Genomic DNA, 19,240 nt, shown 5'->3' on the forward strand with positions numbered 1-19,240 from the left:
AAAGCCAAGAGCCAGGAGCATCATCTAGTTCTCCCACGTGGGTACAGAGGCCCAAGCACTTGAGTCATATTCCACTGCTTTCCCAGGCACATTAGCATGGAGAAAGTTTGGAAGTGGAGCAGTTAGGATTCAAGTTGGCATCCATATAGTATTCCAGCACTGTAGGCAGTGGCTTAACCTTCTATGCCACAGCTCTGGCCTCTGACTGCCTGCCTTCCTTTCTTTTCTCTCTCTCTTCTCTCTCTTTCTTTCTTTCTTTCTTTCTTTCTTTCTTTCTTTCTTTCTTTCTTTCTTTCTTTCTGGTGAAGGGAGAATAATCAAGTTCACCACAATCAGACTGTCCTTTGAGTCATGTTTTTTTAATTTATTGATTTTATTTGAAAGGCAAAGTTTCAGAGGCAGAGAGAGAAAGAGGTCTTCTATCCCCTGGTTCACTCCACAAATGGCCACAACAGCAAGAGCTGTGCCAATCCAAAGCCAGCAGCCAGGAGCTTTCTCTGGGTCTCCCACGCAGATGCAAGGGCCCAAGGACTTAGGCCATCTTCTACTGCTTTCCTAGGACACAGCAGAGAGCTGGATGGGAAGTGGAGCAGCTGGGACTCAAAGCAGCTCCCATATGGGATGCTAGCACTGCAGGCCATGGCTTTATCCATTATGCCACAGTACCAGTCCTGCCTCTTTTGTAAAACATAAAACATATCGTCAGGTTTACAAGCCAACCTTCAGGCTAATGCCACTAACATGAACCCATTCAACAGTATTATTGGGTATAATGAAATCACCATAAATCTAAAAGGCAGAGTCTTTTGTTCTGGTTAAGAATTGGTCTAAAATAGCATACGCTTTACAGTTCTATTGTAAATTAAGTTTGAAGAACTGTCATCCTAAAACACTTGATAGTCAAATCAGATTGGGGGGAAAAACACACTGGATGGTAAGATCAACCATAAGTTGGGAGTGGGATGGGGAAAGGAAACTGTAAAAGAAAAACAAATATCTGACCAGAGAACACAGAAGCAAAATTTTCTCAGAAATTAAAAAATAAACTGCGTGAAAATTTTTCTCTAATTCTAAAACATTTGTGGTTGTACCCGGGCCCAACTGCATAAAGAAAAGAAGTAAAATTAGAACAAGAAAGGTGAATCTGATGAAGTGGAAGAAACAAGCTCTTGCTTAACACTGAGAAATACGTTACATATGAGAAAAATAGTGTAAGGGTTTTTGAGGTCACTTTGTCTTCATGTCATACAGTCTAGCTCTTCCACCAAAGCTGAAGGTTTTTTAAAAAAAAAAATAACTTAAAAATTAAGTTAAACCCCAAAATCACTCTCATCAAAATGTGTAAGTCTTAGCTGCCTTAGAAGAAATTTACAGCAGTTTAAAGCTAGTGAAAATAGTCATGATTATAATATTATTAATAAGAAAGTAGTTCCTTAAATAATGAATTTATTTGGTTCTTAGTCCTTTGGTTCTAAGACTAAGAACCAAAGGGATCACATAAACAAGAATAGTGTCTGCAAATACTAGCTGATAGAATCAAAAAGGGAGAGAAGGATCCATCATGGGAAGTGAGATACACAGCAGACCCATAGAATGGCAGATGTCCTAAACAGCACTCTGGCCTCAGAATCAGCCCTTAAGGCATGCGGATCCAGCTGAAAAGCCCATGAGAGTATTTCAGGCATGGAAAGCCAAGACACTCTGGAAAAAAAAAAAAAAAAAAAAAAACTAAATGAAAGATCTCTGCGAGTGAGATCCCAGTGGAAAGAATGGGTCATCAAAGAAGGAGGTACCTTTCTCTGAAGGGAGGAAAGAACTTCCACTTTGACCATGGCCTTGTCTAAAAATTATCAGAGTCAGTGAACTCAGGGGGCTTCCATAGCCTTGGCAGCTCATGACAAGAGCCTAGGGTGATTACTGAGGCCATAAACAAGAGTGTCAATTTGTTAAGTCAACAACAGGAGTCACTGTGCACTTACTCCTCATGTAGGATCTTTGTCCTTAGTGTGCTGTACATTGAGATTTAATGCTATAACTAGTACTCAAACAGTATTTTTCACTTTATGTTTCTGTGTGGGAGCAAACTGTTGAAATCTTTTCTTAATGTATGCTAAACTGGTCTTCTGTATATAAAGAGAAACGAAAATGAATCTTGATGTGAATGGAAGGGGAGAGGGAGTGGGAAAGGGGAGGGTTGCGGGTGGGAGGGATGTTATGGGGGGGAAGCCATTGTAATCCATAAGCTGTACTTTGGAAATTTATATTCATTAAATAAAAGTAAAAAAAAACAATGAATTTATTTGAAGAAAACACATAGAACTTGATCCAATCTTAAACATATTTATAAACACTTACAATTCCATTTTTCTATTCTTTTTTCTCAGTTCTCCAGCAAATGCCTTCATAGACAAATGTGATGAGATGCCAGGTTCTCATGCTCTGGAAAACTTACTTCCTGTCATTCTCTTGATTGTCAAATCTTTTCTTCCCTCTAACTTCTGTTCACTTTCTTATTTAAACAACTTCAATTATACAATTATTGTATCAGTTATTCTTGTATAGAATTTAAAGTAATTTAGATGATGATAAATTTCTCTCAGTCTTTTAATGAAGCCCCTTTGCCTATCCAGAAGCTCAACCACTGTTAGCATATTTATCATATACACTGATATAGTGAATGGTACTTCAAAAACTTCATGGAAAAGAAGTAAAAGATAAATTTATTTGGTGCAAAAACAAATTGAAACCCATGCATAGATTTTTCACCACACACCCTTTCCATAAACTTTCTGAAGACTTTTTAAATACACATAAGATAAAGAAATATGTGTACATGCATACATGGAAAACTAAATGGCTTTGTTTTGTTTGTGTTTATGTTTATATTACATAAATAATACTCTCTCTTTTCATAAGGACATTAAACCTATCACGAAGTTCCTACCCTTGTGACTAATTCAAACTTAGTTATTTTCCAAAGGCTGTATCTCCTAATATCATCACATTAGGGACTACAGTATCAACATAAGAATTTTGGGGGCACACAAACCTTCCCTTCATAGCAGATACACATGTAAGAAGGGAGTTGAAAATTCTACCAGATTATTTCCTGAAAGGATTGTAACAACATATGCTCATTTAAGTTATTTGAAACTAACCATTGTTCAGTACCATCACTAACACTAAAATTGTCAATCCTTTAACTTCCAAAATTTTTCAGGATAATTTTTTAAATTTCATTGTTTTGGCTTATACTTCTTATTATTACGGAAGCTTTAAATGAAGTGCATATTTGTTGAACTCTTTACTTAGTGTAGGGTTAATTTTATAAGTATAAAGAGAATTGAAAATAGATCTTCATAAAACTGAAGAGTGGATTAGGAGAGGGGGGAGTAAGAAGGGTGGAAGCATGGGCAGGAAGTAGGATAGGGCGGTAAGTATCACTATGTTCCTGAATTTGTATATATGAAATACATTAAATTTGTGTACCTTAAATAAAATTTTTAAAAAAGAATTTAAAAAACACATGTTCAGTGTTCACTGTCCACTTGTACTTTCTCTTTTCTCAATCACCTGCTCATCTTCTTTGCTCATTTCTCTGAGGTTTTTCATAATTTTTAAAAATTTGAATGGACTATTAATATATTCTGAACATTAATCTGTAAGCTCTGGTAAAGCCGAGATTTTTATTCTTTTGCTCACTACTAAATCCCCAGGGTCTAACTTTTTTTTTTTTAACAAGCAGTTAGACAGTGAGAGAGAGAGAAACAGAGAGAAACATCTTCCTTTCTGTTGGTTCACCCCCTAAATGGCCGCTACGGCCAAAGCACTGCGCCGATCCGAAGCCAGGAGCCAGGTGTTTCCTCCTGGTCTCCCATGCGGGTGCAGGGCCCAAACACTTGGGCCATCCTCCACTGCCCTCCCGGGCCACAGCAGAGAGCTGGACTGGAAGAGGAGCAACCGGGACAGAATCTGGCGCCCCAACCAGGACTAGAACCCTGGGTGCTGGCACTGTAGGCGGAGGATTAGCCAAGTGAGCTGCTGCGCCGGCCCCCCAGGGTCTAAAGAAGCACATAAAATATAGTGTGTACTCCATTAATCTTTACTGAAAAATAAATAAACACAGAGTTTATAATTTTCCAGTGTAGTCCTTCTTGATTCTGAAGTGTCACAAATCCTTGAAAATTTATATGATCACTTTTATCAATTTCCCCTCCTAACTATACTAAATTGTATTCCCATTTGGGTTATAGGCAGTTTCTCCTCTAATTCTATGCTCTTTTTTCTATTTTATTCATTTTAATCCAATTTAATGCATTCTCCTTGATTTTCATGTTTATAGGATGAACAAAAGAGTATTTTATCAATACTTATCAATTAAGATGTTGGTTTATATGTAACTCATGTGATGAATTTTATATAAAATCACATTCCACACACATGTCAATTGTTTTTATGGCTGACAAACCTAAATACAATGTAAGTGCCTTCTATCTTGAGTCATTGATCTCTGGAAGTACAGGGGAATACGAGACAGTTAGGAGGTTACGTTTCTGCAATAGTGTTCTCCCAACATTTTCAAGGAAAGGGCTGTAGGAAGTGTTGTGCAAGGCAGCTCATTGTTTTCCTTTGTATTCAATCTATTGAAAATTAAATTACAGAGTAAGTTGGGCCTTGGATAAAAGAATAAGGTAAATAATATCAACACTGCTATTTCTTTGTAAATGTGGTAAACAAACTCACAGAAGTAAAACTCTAGGATATGATGTCAAAAAACCTTCAGAAACTTAGCAATAGCATACATTTGGACAATAAAAAGTATGATACACACCTCAAAGTAATTTTGGGAACTAAAACAGAAAAAGTCCTTTGAGGGTTCCTTATCACAGCAATGTTCTCTGGAAAGGATAGACCGTCATATCTGTCTTTTGATCACATTCCCATTCCTGAGTAGTAGCATTGTCAACATGTAATATGAAAACCATCAATACATGCTGCTATTGTTTGCACTCCAAAAGTGATAAAGCTTATGGCAAAGGAAGAAAAACAAGCCAGGACGTAATATTCTGAGATGAGAAGTCTAAGTCTAGCAAATCAGTGAAGAAGGAAGTTGCAAATATGAAGTAGCTGTTTTCACCATCATTAAAGGTTAAATTCTTGAGTAGAAAGATCTATTTATCATGACTGGACATTACACAAAACATACATTCACAAGGCATCACATGGTACTCCATAAATAAGTATAATTCTTTAATGTCTTTTTAATTTAAAAAATTGAAATAAATAAGACAAAAGAAAGAGTTGATCATTTAAAGAACTGTGTCAATAAGTCTATATTCATTTAAATAAAATAAAAAAACATCTGTCATGTATTGTTGAACTTTGCACACAAAGATGACAGCTGCAGATTTTATTATCCATCTATAGTTACCCACTGAAAAGGCAACAAATGACGAAGACCATTTCCCCAGTTGAATAATTATTTATATAGTGTCCTTCTATGAAAATTATTCATCAAATTTGGTCTTCTTAATTCTGAACTACAGATTTGGAGAAAAAGCACATGAAGGCACTTCATAGGGCAGTAACTAGGACATAGGAATATTAAATGAATTCTCCAAGACACTGTACTTGTATATAGTACTTCAGTCTACTTATTTAATAAAGCATACTAGCTATTTGTTAGGCATCTATTGTGCCTGGCCCAGGAAAACTTATGTTATAGATTTAGAAATTAAAACAAAAATCCGCCCTTTAGAGATTTAATACTTTTTAGTGATCCATGATTGACACACTGTTGTACAGATACACACACTAAGTCAAACAAGCAAAGACAGCATGAAAGTGTGATTTAAAAGACTGATTTAGCCAGTAAAATATAATTTCTACTAGTTTTTTTTTTTTTTTTTTTTTGACAGGCAGAGTGGACAGTGAGAGAGACAGAGAGAAAGGTCTTCCTTTTCTGTTGGTTCACCCCCCAATGGCCACTCCGGTGGCCTGCACACCATGCTGACCCAAAGCCAGGTGCTTCTCCTGGTCTCCCATGCGGGTGCAGGGCCCAAACACTTGGGCCATCCTCCACTGCATTCCCGGGCCACAGCAGAGAGCTGGACTGGAAGAGGAACACCAGGGACAGAATCCAGCGCCCCGACCAGGACTAGAACCCAGGGTGCCGGCACCACAGGTGGAGGATTAGCCTATTAAGCCACAGCGCTGGCCAATTTCTACTAGTTTTAAAATAAAATCTGTCTCTAGTTCAGCATTATAAATGGAACACTTATTAACTGGAATAATCTCCAATTGCTATAAAAACTTCAAAACACACAACATGTTATTTTGGAAAATGAAGAAATTAAACTCAATAAATATCTATTGAACAACTATTGTGTGCTGAGGTTTAGGAATACAAAAATGAGTGGAAAGTGGTACCTGTTCTTAAAGATCTCTCAACCTATGGAAGTTCATTTGGGGGAGATTATAGAGTTTGGACCATAGTGGACTACAAAAGAGGAAATTAAACCATTTAACTCAAACTGCAGAGGTATCTGAAGGAAGAACTTTCTGATGGAAGATGCATCATATGCAAAAACACAGGATATCAACAAGTAATTGGGTGACAGTACTACAATAGCAATGTTGCATTAGGGAGAAAAAAGAGATTAAAACTAGAGAATTAGTCAAAACCTTCATGTGTTATATATTAGAAATCAGAGTGTGTATATATATATATATGTATTTTTTTTATTTGACAGATAGAGTTATAGACAGTGAGAGAGAGAGAAAGGTCTTCTTTCCATTGGTTCACTCCCCAAATGTCCGCCACGGCCTGCGCTGCACAGATCTGAAGCCAGGAGCCAGGTGCTTCTTCCTGGTCTCCCAAGCGGGTGCAGGGGCTCATGGACTTAGGCCATCCTCCACTGCCCTCCTGGGCCACAGCAGAGAGCTGGACTGGAAGAGGAGCAACTGGGACTAGAACCCGGTGCCCATATGGGATGCTGGCACCACAGGCAGAGGATTAACCAAGTGAGCCACCGTGCCGGCCCAGAGTATATTTAATAGCCCTTGTCACCCTATTTCCTCTTTGAAGTTTCAGAGACTATTTAACAGCCCTTGTTCACTCTATTGATGAAAAAGGAGTCCCTTCAACATTCCACCCCCACTCACAGTTATATTAAATTCATGTCACCCTCCTCCTCTCCAATTTCATTGCACTGGATGACTAAACTCTTTTAACTCCAGATCACATTCACTCTCACTGCCTCCTTGGCCATCACTCACCTCTCTTTCTCTGGCTTCAGCTCTAATATCAGTTACCACAACAATAATAAATATATACCCATCCTTCAGAAACACACTCACTAAAAACACATCTGAATCTGCCTCTTTCCTCTCCATTTTATAACTAAGCATTTCAAGCTTCTCAAAAAGACAAATTCCCTACACCTCGGTTCTCACTCTTCCAGTGACATCCTTCCAACAATAGTCTACATCCTGTTAGACTGATCTTCTGCATTTGACATTATGAATCACTCTCTTGAAGGTCTCTTCGGCAGTATGTCTACACATATACAAAAATATCTTACTGATTTCTCCTCTCCTTCTTCAGATGAATCTTTTTAGTCTCCTTTGTTAATGTTGCCCCTTGAACTACTAATATATTCCCTCCTTTACACTAAAAGAAGCACTTCAATGATAGTCTCCTTAGTTATAACACTTCCCCCTTAAATGACAACCATGTGTTATTTTTTCTGTTTTATCCAGAATTTTTCTCTCAAGACTAGTCTACTTGTCCTCACTTATTTTTTCTTAATCTCCTTTTACTTCACCCATTTGCTGAAACTCCAATAATGGACTGAATCTGTTCTTTCAATTTTCACAGATGTCCACCTAGACAGGAAGTCCAATGAGTTCTTAGCTTTTGCCTGTACAGCAGCCAATAATTTGTTCGCTCCTGAAACTCTTCCATTACTTGAACCCATAACACTCAGAACTCATCTTACTCTGTTTTCTTCAACCTCTGTCTACACATAAAAGTTTAAACAGTCATCCATGTTCAAGTCTCTTACCTGTCTCCTTAGATGATTCAGCCTTATACTGTAAGAACATTCTCTTGGAAGAGTGTATCAACCTATAAAGAAATGGCAATAGAAATTTAGTATCTGAATTTTTAAGATTTTTATCTTAAATCTGTAGATTTCAGGAAGCATGCCAATTATTCACTTATAATTTAAACATATATGTATAGATTCGTGTATAGTCCCTGTTCTCATTGAACTTACAGTCAGAAGGGAAATAGATTTTAATCAAGTATTTTTAAGACTTTTTTTTTTAACCTAAAATTCAGAGTTACAGAAAGAAGGAGAGACAGAGAGTGAGAGAAAGAGAGAGAGAGAAATCTTCCATCCAATATTTCACTCCCAAAATGATACCAATGACCTAAACTGAGCCAGGCCAAAGCCAGGAGACAGGAGCTTCTTGTGGGTCTCCCACAAGAGGCCCAGGGACTTGGGCCATCTTCTGCTGCTTTCCCAGTTTCATTAGTAGGGAGCTGGATCAGAAGTAGAACAGCTGGGACTCAAACCAGCACCCATAAGGGATGTCAGTGTTACAGGCCACGACTTAATCTGCTCTGCCACTGCATCTGCCCTTAACATTTGAATTTTTTAAATTAGCCTTCAACTACACCTTTTAATTGACTTCAGCATGTCAGCTTTCTTTCATTCTTTGCAAAGGGAGATAGCCAGTGTCCACGATAATCCACAAATAAATTTCTATTATATAATAAGTAATGTTTAAATCCTTGGGCAAGCATTGAAATCTTCCATTCTGGACCTCTACCATCTTTAGGTCCTACTGAATCTCCTTGCCATCCATTCATCACACAGACTGATTACAATCAACTTAATTATATAAGAAGTGAAGAGGGATGCAGAAAAAATGTGGATAGACTTGGCCTGAGTACAAATGCAGCTTGTAACATCTTTAGCAAGTTAATTAGTATACCTAAGCCTACATTTTCTTATTTGTAAAACTGTAGGGATACCTAATTCTTAGTCTAGTCTCCTGATAAAATAAAATCAACCTTTTAAAATGATTGGCATAAAATGCAAATACTCATGTATAACATTTATTTTTATAATAATAGTAATATTTATTAATCTAATTAAATGCCATACGTATCTTAGCTAATTTAATCCTCTCAGAAACTCTTATATTCCCATTTTACAAATGAAGAAACAAAGGAACAGAGTAGTTAAATAACATGTCCAAGAGCACAGGAGCAAAGAGTGGTATGCAGTCAGAATTTAGAACACCTAGCAGAAGCCTAGAATATATTAGCTCTTGAATAAGTCATTAAATCCAAACAGAACACCATTCTCTACATACTACTTTGTTCATACACTTCTTTTACTGGGAATTTTAACTTGTCTCTGCCTACACTTTATATTAAATTGACTAGTCCCTTCTTTCACAGCCCATCTAAAACCCTCTTTGACACCCCATCCTTACTCCAATAATATCTTACTGGTAATTTTTAGAGCACTTACCAAACTAACTTGCGTGCCATATATTAATGAATATATCTATTTTGTAATTAGCTTGACATATCTGAGAAGATGGGGATTGTGTTTTTTGTTTGTTTTTCAATTTTTTTAAAGATTCATTTATTATATTTGGAACGCAAAGTTACAGAGAAGCAGAGAAGAGAGGAAAGAGAGAGAGAGTCGTCGTCCATCTGCTAGTTCACTCCCCAAATGGTCACAATGGACAGAGCTGGACCAATCAGAAGCCAGGAGCTTCTTCTGGGTCTCATACACTGGTGCAGGGGCCCAAGGATCTGGGCCATCTTCCACTGTTTTCCCAGAGCATAGCAGAGAGCTGGATCGGAAGTGGACCAGCATCAATATGGGATGCCAGCACTATAGGCGGCAGCTTTACCCTCTATGCCACAACACCAGCCCCTTGTTTGTTTTTAATCTTTGAATACTACATAGCATGACCCAGTGCTTTACCACACATAAATGCTCATTAAAACTTTGTTAAATATACTTTTTTTTTTTTGACAGACAGAGTTAGACAGTGAGAGAGAGAGACAGAGAGTAAGGTCTTCCTTCCGTTGGTTCACCCCTCAAATGGCTGCTACGGCCAGCGCTGCACCAATCTGAAGCCAGGAGCCAGATGCTTCCTCCTGGTCTCCCATGGGGTGCAGGGCCCAAGGACTTGGGCCATCCTCCACTGCACTCCCTGGCCACAGCAGAGAGCTGGCCTGGAAGAGGAGCAACCGGGACAGAATCCAGCGACCCAACCGGGACTAGAACCCTGGGTGCCGGTGCCGCAGGCGGAGGATTAGCCAAGTGATATAAGAATACATCTTCCAGGATTTTTTAATTATAGGATATCATATATATGTATACATATATGTACATAAATATATTTAAAGATTTTTTTTATTTATTTGAAAGATAGAGTTACAGAGTGAGGGAAAGAGAGATACTCCATATGCTGGTTCATCCCTAAATAGCCACAACAGCCAGATCTGGGCTGAGGCCAGGAGCCTGGGGCTTCTTCCAGACCTCTCAAGTGGGTGCAGGGACCCAAACACTTGAGCCATCTTCTGCTGCATTAGCAGGGAGCTGGATTGAAGTGGAGAAGCCAGGGCTTGAACCAGTGCCCATATGGGTAGCCTATATCACAGGCAGCAGCTTAACTCATTGTACCACAATGCCAGTCCTATTTTCCTGGATTTTATCAGAATAAAATATTTTTATTTAAAAAAACTACAATATGTCTCTCCAAATTCCTATGATATTTATTATTCCCAGACTATACTGGATTTTTCAAGCAATGCAACTTGGAGAATGGTCCTTAAGTTTTAATGGAGTTTTTAACGTAATTTTAGTAAGTAGATCTTTTCCCTACTCAAAAAAGAATACTCCATCAAATTTTACTGTCCATGTGAAGGCATTAATTGAAAAACAGACCTCCAAAATGACTGAACCATGCTAGCATTCAGGCATACACAGGTAAGTTAGTACTTACTGAAAGACATCTATAGGCCAGCGTTGTGGTGTAAGCAGGTAAAGCCGCTGCCTGCAGTGCCGGCATCCTATATGGGCACTGGTTTAGTCCCAGCTGTTCCACTTCCCATCCAGCTCTCTGCTTTGGCCTGGGGAAGCAGTAGAAGATGGCCCAAGTCCTTGGGCCACTGCACCCACGAGAGAAACGCGGAGAAAGCTCCTGGCTCCTGGCTTCGGATCAGCGCAGCCCCTGCCATTGCGGCCAACTGAAGAGTGAACCAGCAGATGGAAAACCTCTCCCTCTCTCTCTCTCTCTCTCTCTCTGCCTCGCCTTCTCTCTGTGTAACTCTGACTTTCAGATAAATAAATAAATCTTTAAAAAAGAAAAGAAAGACATCCATGTAGTTTCCTAGTACATATGAACCTTTCCAGTGTGCACAAAGAACTTCCAAGCTACTGAGCACAAAATATTCCTTATCTAAGTGGCACCAGTGCCATCTGCAGGAAAAGCTCAAGCAGCAGTTGTGGTTTTATGCATGTATTTCTCTTCTTTGGTCCCAACACAAGGTTCTGTCTTTCTTTTATGCTAAGAAAAACACTATAGGGCTCATCTATTAAAGGTTTTCATCCATTCTCCCTGATGGATAAAACAAGCTTTGTTAAAATACAAGAAACACAGCACAGCTGAGCTAGAGAAATCTAATGTTCAAAAGACCACTGGAATATGATTTAAGAAACAAAATGTGGCAACAGAAGTCCTTTCTTGTGTTAGCCTGAAGAATGTTCATAATCCTGGCTATGCAAACTGAATCTTCAAGAAAGCTTCACTGTAGATGTATTAGATGCAAGATATTTGACAAAATGTCATTTATTTTTATAACTTTAAAACAATTTTCTGTTTTATAAATTTATTTTATTAAATTTATATTTGATTTCTGGTGTGTAAAACAGTCTTTCAAAATTATATTTTGCTTATATTTTTTTCTTCTCCTTCCCCAAGATTTAGGTTCCTCAAATTCAGTACCTAAACTCTGTGTTCTATACAATACTTAGGGAAAAAATATCAATACTTCTGGGCATAATTGCTTCTAATCTTAAGGAGTTTTTACACTAGTTCACCTCTTGACCTATCTATAATCCAGTGGAAATAACACACACTAAATTCTATAGCTAACATAACCATGCTTCAATTCTTCCCCAGTAATGCAGCATTCTTCTATTTCCCAAAGTAAAGAAATTAGTATCTCAATTCCATAACCACAATTAATAAGGAAAAACCTTTTTCTTAATTCAATTCTCAATGTAGCACTGAAATGAACAAATGTTCTCAAACATTGGTAAGCAAAATGGCCAAAGTCATTAACTGAAATAAAATTTATAAGATTGAAATGATAAGCTAATATTATATGCACTGAGCACTAATTAGAATCATCTCAACAATCTGGAAAATAGATTCACAGAGAGAAAAAAAAATCTATTGATATAAAACTTATTCCTAAAAGTAAACTAGTCATGCTGTTCAAACTCATAAATTGCAACACTGAATTCATGGTCTATTATGAATAATCTACACCATTTCACTTGTACAAAAAAATTGAGTTTTCATACTCCTTATAAATTAAATAGTAATTAATGGTCATCTGCAACTATCAAATCATTCTAATATAACTACCTGTGATAAGCAAAAGTAAATTGCATGTTATCATCCAGAAATAAACAAAAGTATATTTCATTTATTTTATTTTTAAATTCTCTTCAAATATAAAAGTTATTCATAAAGTTCACGAAAATGTATATTGTGAAAAAAACTATGCATGCACGGAGTTCAACAAATTTGCAACAAAATAATTGTATCACTTAACTGCATTTTTCCACAAACTTTTTGATGTACCCTTTTACATTAATTATGGTTTCATCTCCATTTTTCAATGAATAATTACAGTTGAGTGGTTGGTGGCAGTGTTGTCATAAGATGGATTCTACAGACAGTAATAATTGGTGGTAAAAATAAAGTTATTTTAAAGTTAACAGAAGCTATGAGAGTTTTCCAAAGCTTAGAAGTCTTCATCTTTGCCTTATCTAGCCAAGGTATAGTACACCAATATATATATATATATTTTTTTATTTTTTGACAGGCAGAGTGGACAGTGAGAGAGAGAGACAGAGAGAAAGGTCTTCCTTTGCCGTTGGTTCACCCTCCAATGGCCGCCACGGCCGCCGCGCTGCGGCCGGCACACCGCGCTGATCCGATGGCAGGAGCCAGGAGCCAGGTGCTTCTCCTGGTCTCCCATGGGGTGCAGGGCCCAAGCACCTGGGCCATCCTCCACTGCACTCCCGGGCCACAGCAGAGAGCTGGCCTGGAAGAGGGGCAACCGGGACAGAATCCGGCGCCCCAACCGGGACTAGAACCCGGTGTGCCGGCGCCGCTAGGCGGAGGATTAGCCTAGTGAGCCGCAGCGCCGGCAGTACACCAATATATTAAGGGATTATACCAAAGATACCATATCAATAACTGAGTATATATCTGATTGTAAAAGAGAATTAAATTAAGAGCAAAAAACAATGGAAGAAGTTAAATGGTTCAACAGAGGAGACAAAAATACAAAGGCTAAAACTCCATTAACATAATATAGTTGTAACTAGCTAATCTTAGTCCATAAAATTTTATTTAAATCAATATATAAACCAAGAAAAGCATTTCCACATGCATAAATTGATTTTCTTCTAACCTATGGTATTAGCTATGATGTATAAAGAGTGATATACTAAGCCAGTATCATAGAGAAGCATAAATGAGTGGATGGCTTGCCTGATCTATTCCTATAACCAGCTACCACAATTCCAACATGCACTTTGCCACTCACTTTTCATCCACAAGACATTTGCTTTTCTGTAATGGAAATTATTTTTGAAACAACAGCAAAGAGAGGAAATTAGTGTCTAGCAGCCCTCTACTTTGCTTTATTTCCCCTTCTCCATTCACCAATTAACATTCCTTTTCTGGTGCTTCAAATGTTAAATTTGTTGCCCTCTCCCAGTGGTGTAATATAAATAAAACCACATTTCAGGGGGAAGCAAGGATGAAAATCAAACTTTCAATTCCTCAGAGCATCCCATTTTCTACTCAACATATTTTATAATGACTTAGAAATATTATAGAAATGCATCAGTTTTTTTTTGTTAGTTTGTGTGCTGTCAAAATCCCAGAACTATAGCTGCCAAATGCAACATCAGCCTGGGAGAGCTGTAGATATGAAACACCAATCTGAGAGCGCTGAAGCATGGGCTGAGTCTAGCAAAGCCATGGTGACAGGTCAGCCTGAGACTCGACCCCAATACCAGCGTGTACAAGTTGCAGGATGTGCAATGAAAACAGATTCTGGAGCTCTAAGATTTAATGTTGTTTTCCAGGTTGGGTTTTGGACTTTTGGACTTAACTTGGGACTTGTTACTACCTTTTTGTTTCCCCTTGGCCTTTTTTTTTCCCCTTTTAGAAATGGGGATACCTGTCCTATGCTTATCCCATCATCATGGTTTGGAAATAGATAATAATTAATTGCCACAGGATCAAACATGCCTTGATTCTCACCCGTATCTAATTCAGTTAACAATCTGGACTGGACTTTTGAGTTGATGTTAGAACAATTTAAGACCTTGGGGCTACTGGTATGAGATTAATGTATTTCACTTGTGAAAGTACATGAATTTGAGGGATCAGGGGCCAAATGGTATAATTTGACTGTGTCATCCAAAAGTTTTTTTTTTTTTTTTTAATTATAGGTTTCTTTATTTTTCACTAAACAGGCAATTGAAATACATGGTACAAAAATAAGTGGCAAGATTATTGTAAAATGAAATGGACAGAATAAATACTCACTTTAATTTTCCATCTATGAGAATTTCACAATAAAATCATAGTTTACTTTGTATTATTATAGACGTGCTTATTGGATCTATTCATCATTACATAAGGCAACTGACAAATTCCTGAAGTTACCAATAATCATTTGGGTGAAGGATTTTTTTTTTAAAGTTTCAAAAGGTTTGGTTTTATGCAACCAATACAGTATATAAAGGGGAAGGATCAGAAACTTCTAAAAAGTAGCTAAATGTTTCAAAAGGTAAACCATGTGACAAAAGTTTTTGTGTTGGAAATTTAATCCCCAAACTCATAAATTAATGGTATTTAGAGGTGGGCCCTTGGGGAAGTAACCAGATGTAGTAAAGGTCATCCGTGTAGGCCCCCTTCCTGGCATTAATGGCTTTAAAAGAAGAGGAAGAGCAACCGAAGCTGGTACACTTGTTCTGTGTTATCAGATGGCTTTTACCATATTATCGCGTAACAAAAGGGCCCTTTCCAGAAGGCAGAAAGATGCCAGCATTATGCTCTTGAACATACTAACATCCAGAACAGAAAGTTTGTAAGGTTTTGTTTGTAAATTATCCAGTCTGTAACATTGTAATACAGCAACATAAAAAATACTAAGACACCCAAGGGGCCAGCTTTGCAGCACAGCAGGCTAAGCCACAGCTTATGATGCCAGCATCCCATATCAAAGCAGGGATTTGAGTTCTGCTTGCCCCCATTCTGATCCAGCTCCCTGCTGATACACCTGGGAAGGCAGAGTATGGCCCAAGCACTTGGACACCTGCTACCTACATGGGAGACCTGGATGGAGTTTCAGGCTCCTGACTCCAGACTGGCCCAGGCATGGCCATAGCAAGTATTTGGGGGAATTAACCAGTAAATGAAAGATTTTTCTCTGTCACTCCCTCGCTCAGACACTCTATATTTCAAATAAAAAAATTAAATCTAACACAAAACAGTAATACACTTATTACAGAATTTGATTACTGCTTTCTCTAGATTACATTAGCAGCAAAGATATACTAAATGGAAATCAAATATCAATATTAATTAGTGATTCAAAATATCTGAGAAGGTTATATATTTCATAGCTATTGAAATAGTTGGCCAGCGCCACGGATCACTTGGCTAATCCTCCACCTGCGGCGCTGGCACCCAGGGTTCTAGTCCCAGTTGGGGTGCCAGATTCTGTCCCGCTTGCTCCTCTTCCAGTCCAGCTCTCTGCTGTGGCCCGGGAAGGCAGTGGAGGATGGCCCAAGTGTTTGGGCCCTGCACCCGCATGGAGACCAGGAGGAAACACCTGGCTCCTGGCTTCGGATCTGCGCAGCGCTGGCCACAGCGGCCATTTCGGGGGTGAACCAACGGAAGGAAGACCTTACTCTCTGTCTCTCTCTCACACTGTCTAACTCTGTCTGTCAAAAAAGAAATAGTTAATGTTGTCTTACCTTCATGAAAAATTTATCAAATGATGATAGAATCTTATAGCTATTGTTAAGTATACACTTAGCCAGATCATTATCAAGTGTTCTGAGATGAAATTCTACCACTCAAGGCTCTCCCAAACCAAGACTACAATTTTGAAGCTGGTAGTCCTTATCATGGTAAAAAAGAATACAGTGGTGGTAAGGATTTAATGTATTCTTTGTGTGGCCTTAGGAAAATTATAAATCATTATAAGCAAATAATAATTTAGTTTTCTTCTAAAAACAATATTTCTTTCACTTGCTCAATGAAAGAGCAATTTATAGTTGTTTTTTGAAACTAAATTCAAGAAACCATGGGAATAAAGAATAGTAATGAATTTTTTTCTGAAAAATAATAAGATTCATTGTGATCAGTAATTATTAAAACTTATGCCAAGGCAGTTAATAATGAGAAAAGTAAATTAACTATATTCTTTGTTCTAGCATATACAAAATAACCAAAGGGTAGAAAAAGAAGGATGTACTATTTCGACACTTTACACTGGACTGTAATTGGTGATACATAGTTGTTGACAAGTGGCACTTGAGTTTTCAATATTCCTGAAGTTCTATAAATCAGACCACTGCTTAAAATATACCAAAGCACTGGATGCTTTCCATATCATCATAATCATAAACTGAAAGGACATGTCCATCGGAGACAGATATGTACATAAATCCCCACTGTGTGGCCTTTGGTAATTCATTTAATATCTTGATCATTATCATATTTACAAATAAACCTCATAGGGTATTTTTGGATTGCACTAAATGAGGAAAGTTCACCATATGGCATTTGCCACCTAATAGGCAATCAATAAATGGTAAATAGTCATGTAGTTCTGAATAGCAAATTGAAAAAATCCTTTCCATTCATACATACCCTATGAAACTCTACTCCCAATCACATGTATAAATAAAAAGACTTGGTGGGTCTTTCATTTCTGAATTCTAGATTACCTATAAAACAAAAACATCTACTTAAGTTATTGCATGCTGCTCTGCCTTTAGCAGAGGTGATTGAGATAATGTCTTAACTAGTCTCATATTCTTATTTTCCTTAGAAGTTTTGCTAATGGGCTCTTAATGATTATTAGAAAATGTCAAAGGATAGATTCTTTAAATGAGGCAGTTTCTGTTGAAAAGAACATAGTTATTCAGAATAATTAATTCTTTATAGCAGCCGAGTAACAGCAGGAAAGCTCTGCCAAGTCACTGGAAAACTAGCCAGAAAGTTAGCAGATAAGTGTTGTTATGTCACCAGTCAATACAGGTGTTTTGAGTTTCTAGAAGCTTTGTTTTCAGAGGAAAAACATTTCAGTGACTCTAAGAGAGCATTAGGGCAACCATAATGAGTGTGAGACCAGATGCCAGTCATAATTTTAGGCCAGCTGCTACCTCCTTATGATTTTGAACAAAGACCTACCCTCTGAGAGCACAGCTCTTCCTCTGCCTGGAGATTGCTATCATAAACAACCGCGCAAAGCAGATTCTGGCAGGATTTAAACATCATGCTGGGCTGCAGCATAGCTGTAATGGAATGAGGTCTTGTGTGAGACTGGGATTTGTTAAAACCGTGTATGAGAGAAGGTGGACCTGAGAAGTACACTTAGTCAATGATAAAGTATTAAGTTTAGAGAAATATAGCAGTTTCAAGTAAGACTCTCAGAACTTACTTAAGTTTTATCCCTACCTGGATAAAATTCCTATGCTGGAATAGATAATACCCAAGCTCTAAAAATCTTTAAAAAAAAAATCAAGTTTGAAGCTCTTCTCTGCTATACACAAGCTATATGATCTTGGGAAATTTATGTGACTTTTTAAAGTTTAACTTTCTTCCTCTTTAAATTGCTGGAAAAAAAATAGCACCTATATCATAGGATTGCTATGATGATTAATTGAATTAATAACAAACTTATTAGCATTTGCTTGAAATAAAATAGGGCTCAACAAATGATGGTTGTAATTATCACACACAATTCATTTTGGATTAGACAAAAACATCTAAACTTGTTGTAGCAAAGAAAAGACAAATCTTTTTTCACATAAAGGAAGTTTTTAGATAGGAAGCCCAGGAGTATTCCTACTTTTTGTTCCATCATCTTAGCAGTTACAGTCAATCCTCAAGTGCATTAAATGATTCAAATGATTTCCAAAGTACCAATCAGCACTGTCAGTTTATCAAACATCTGGAGACAGAAAAGAGGAAAAACAAAAACAAAGATCACCCTTCCTAACTTGCCAGGCACCCCCCCCCCCTCAGGAACACCTTTTATTTAAGGAATACAAATTTCATTCATCTTATAAATACAACTTTAGGAACATAGTGATTCTTCCCACCATACCCACCCTCCCACTCACACCCCTCCTCCTCTTCCCTCTCCTATTTCCAGTCTTACTTTATAACTTATGAGACATAAGAATATCCTCCACTTAATACACTTAAATGAAGTATTCTTTGAGAGCAAGTTTTACTATTAACTCTCATAATTCAACTCTTTGTTGACAGAGGTCCTGCATGGGAAGTTAGTGCACAGTAACACTCCTATATATATGATGTCAGTGATCACCTGAGGCTCTTGACTTGAGTTGCCTAGGCTATGGAAGCCTTTTGAATCCACAAACTCCTTCAGCATTTAGACAAGGCCATAGCAAAGTGGAAGTCTTTCCTCCCATTAGAGAAAAGTGCATCCTTCTTTGATGGCCACTTCTTTCCTTTGGGATCTCACTCACAGAGATCCTTCATGCAGAATATTTTTGCCACAGTGTCTTGACTTTCCATGCCTGAAATTCTCTCACTGGCTTTTCAACCAGACCAAGAAGCCTGAAGGGCTGATTCTCAGGTCAGAGTGTTATTTAAAATAATTGTCATTCTATGAGTCTGCTGTGTG

The sequence above is a fragment of the Oryctolagus cuniculus genome, chromosome 12, assembly GCF_051225735.1.
Source record: "Oryctolagus cuniculus isolate XC-2025 breed Fujian yellow rabbit chromosome 12, ASM5122573v1, whole genome shotgun sequence".
Lineage (NCBI taxonomy): Eukaryota > Metazoa > Chordata > Mammalia > Lagomorpha > Leporidae > Oryctolagus > Oryctolagus cuniculus.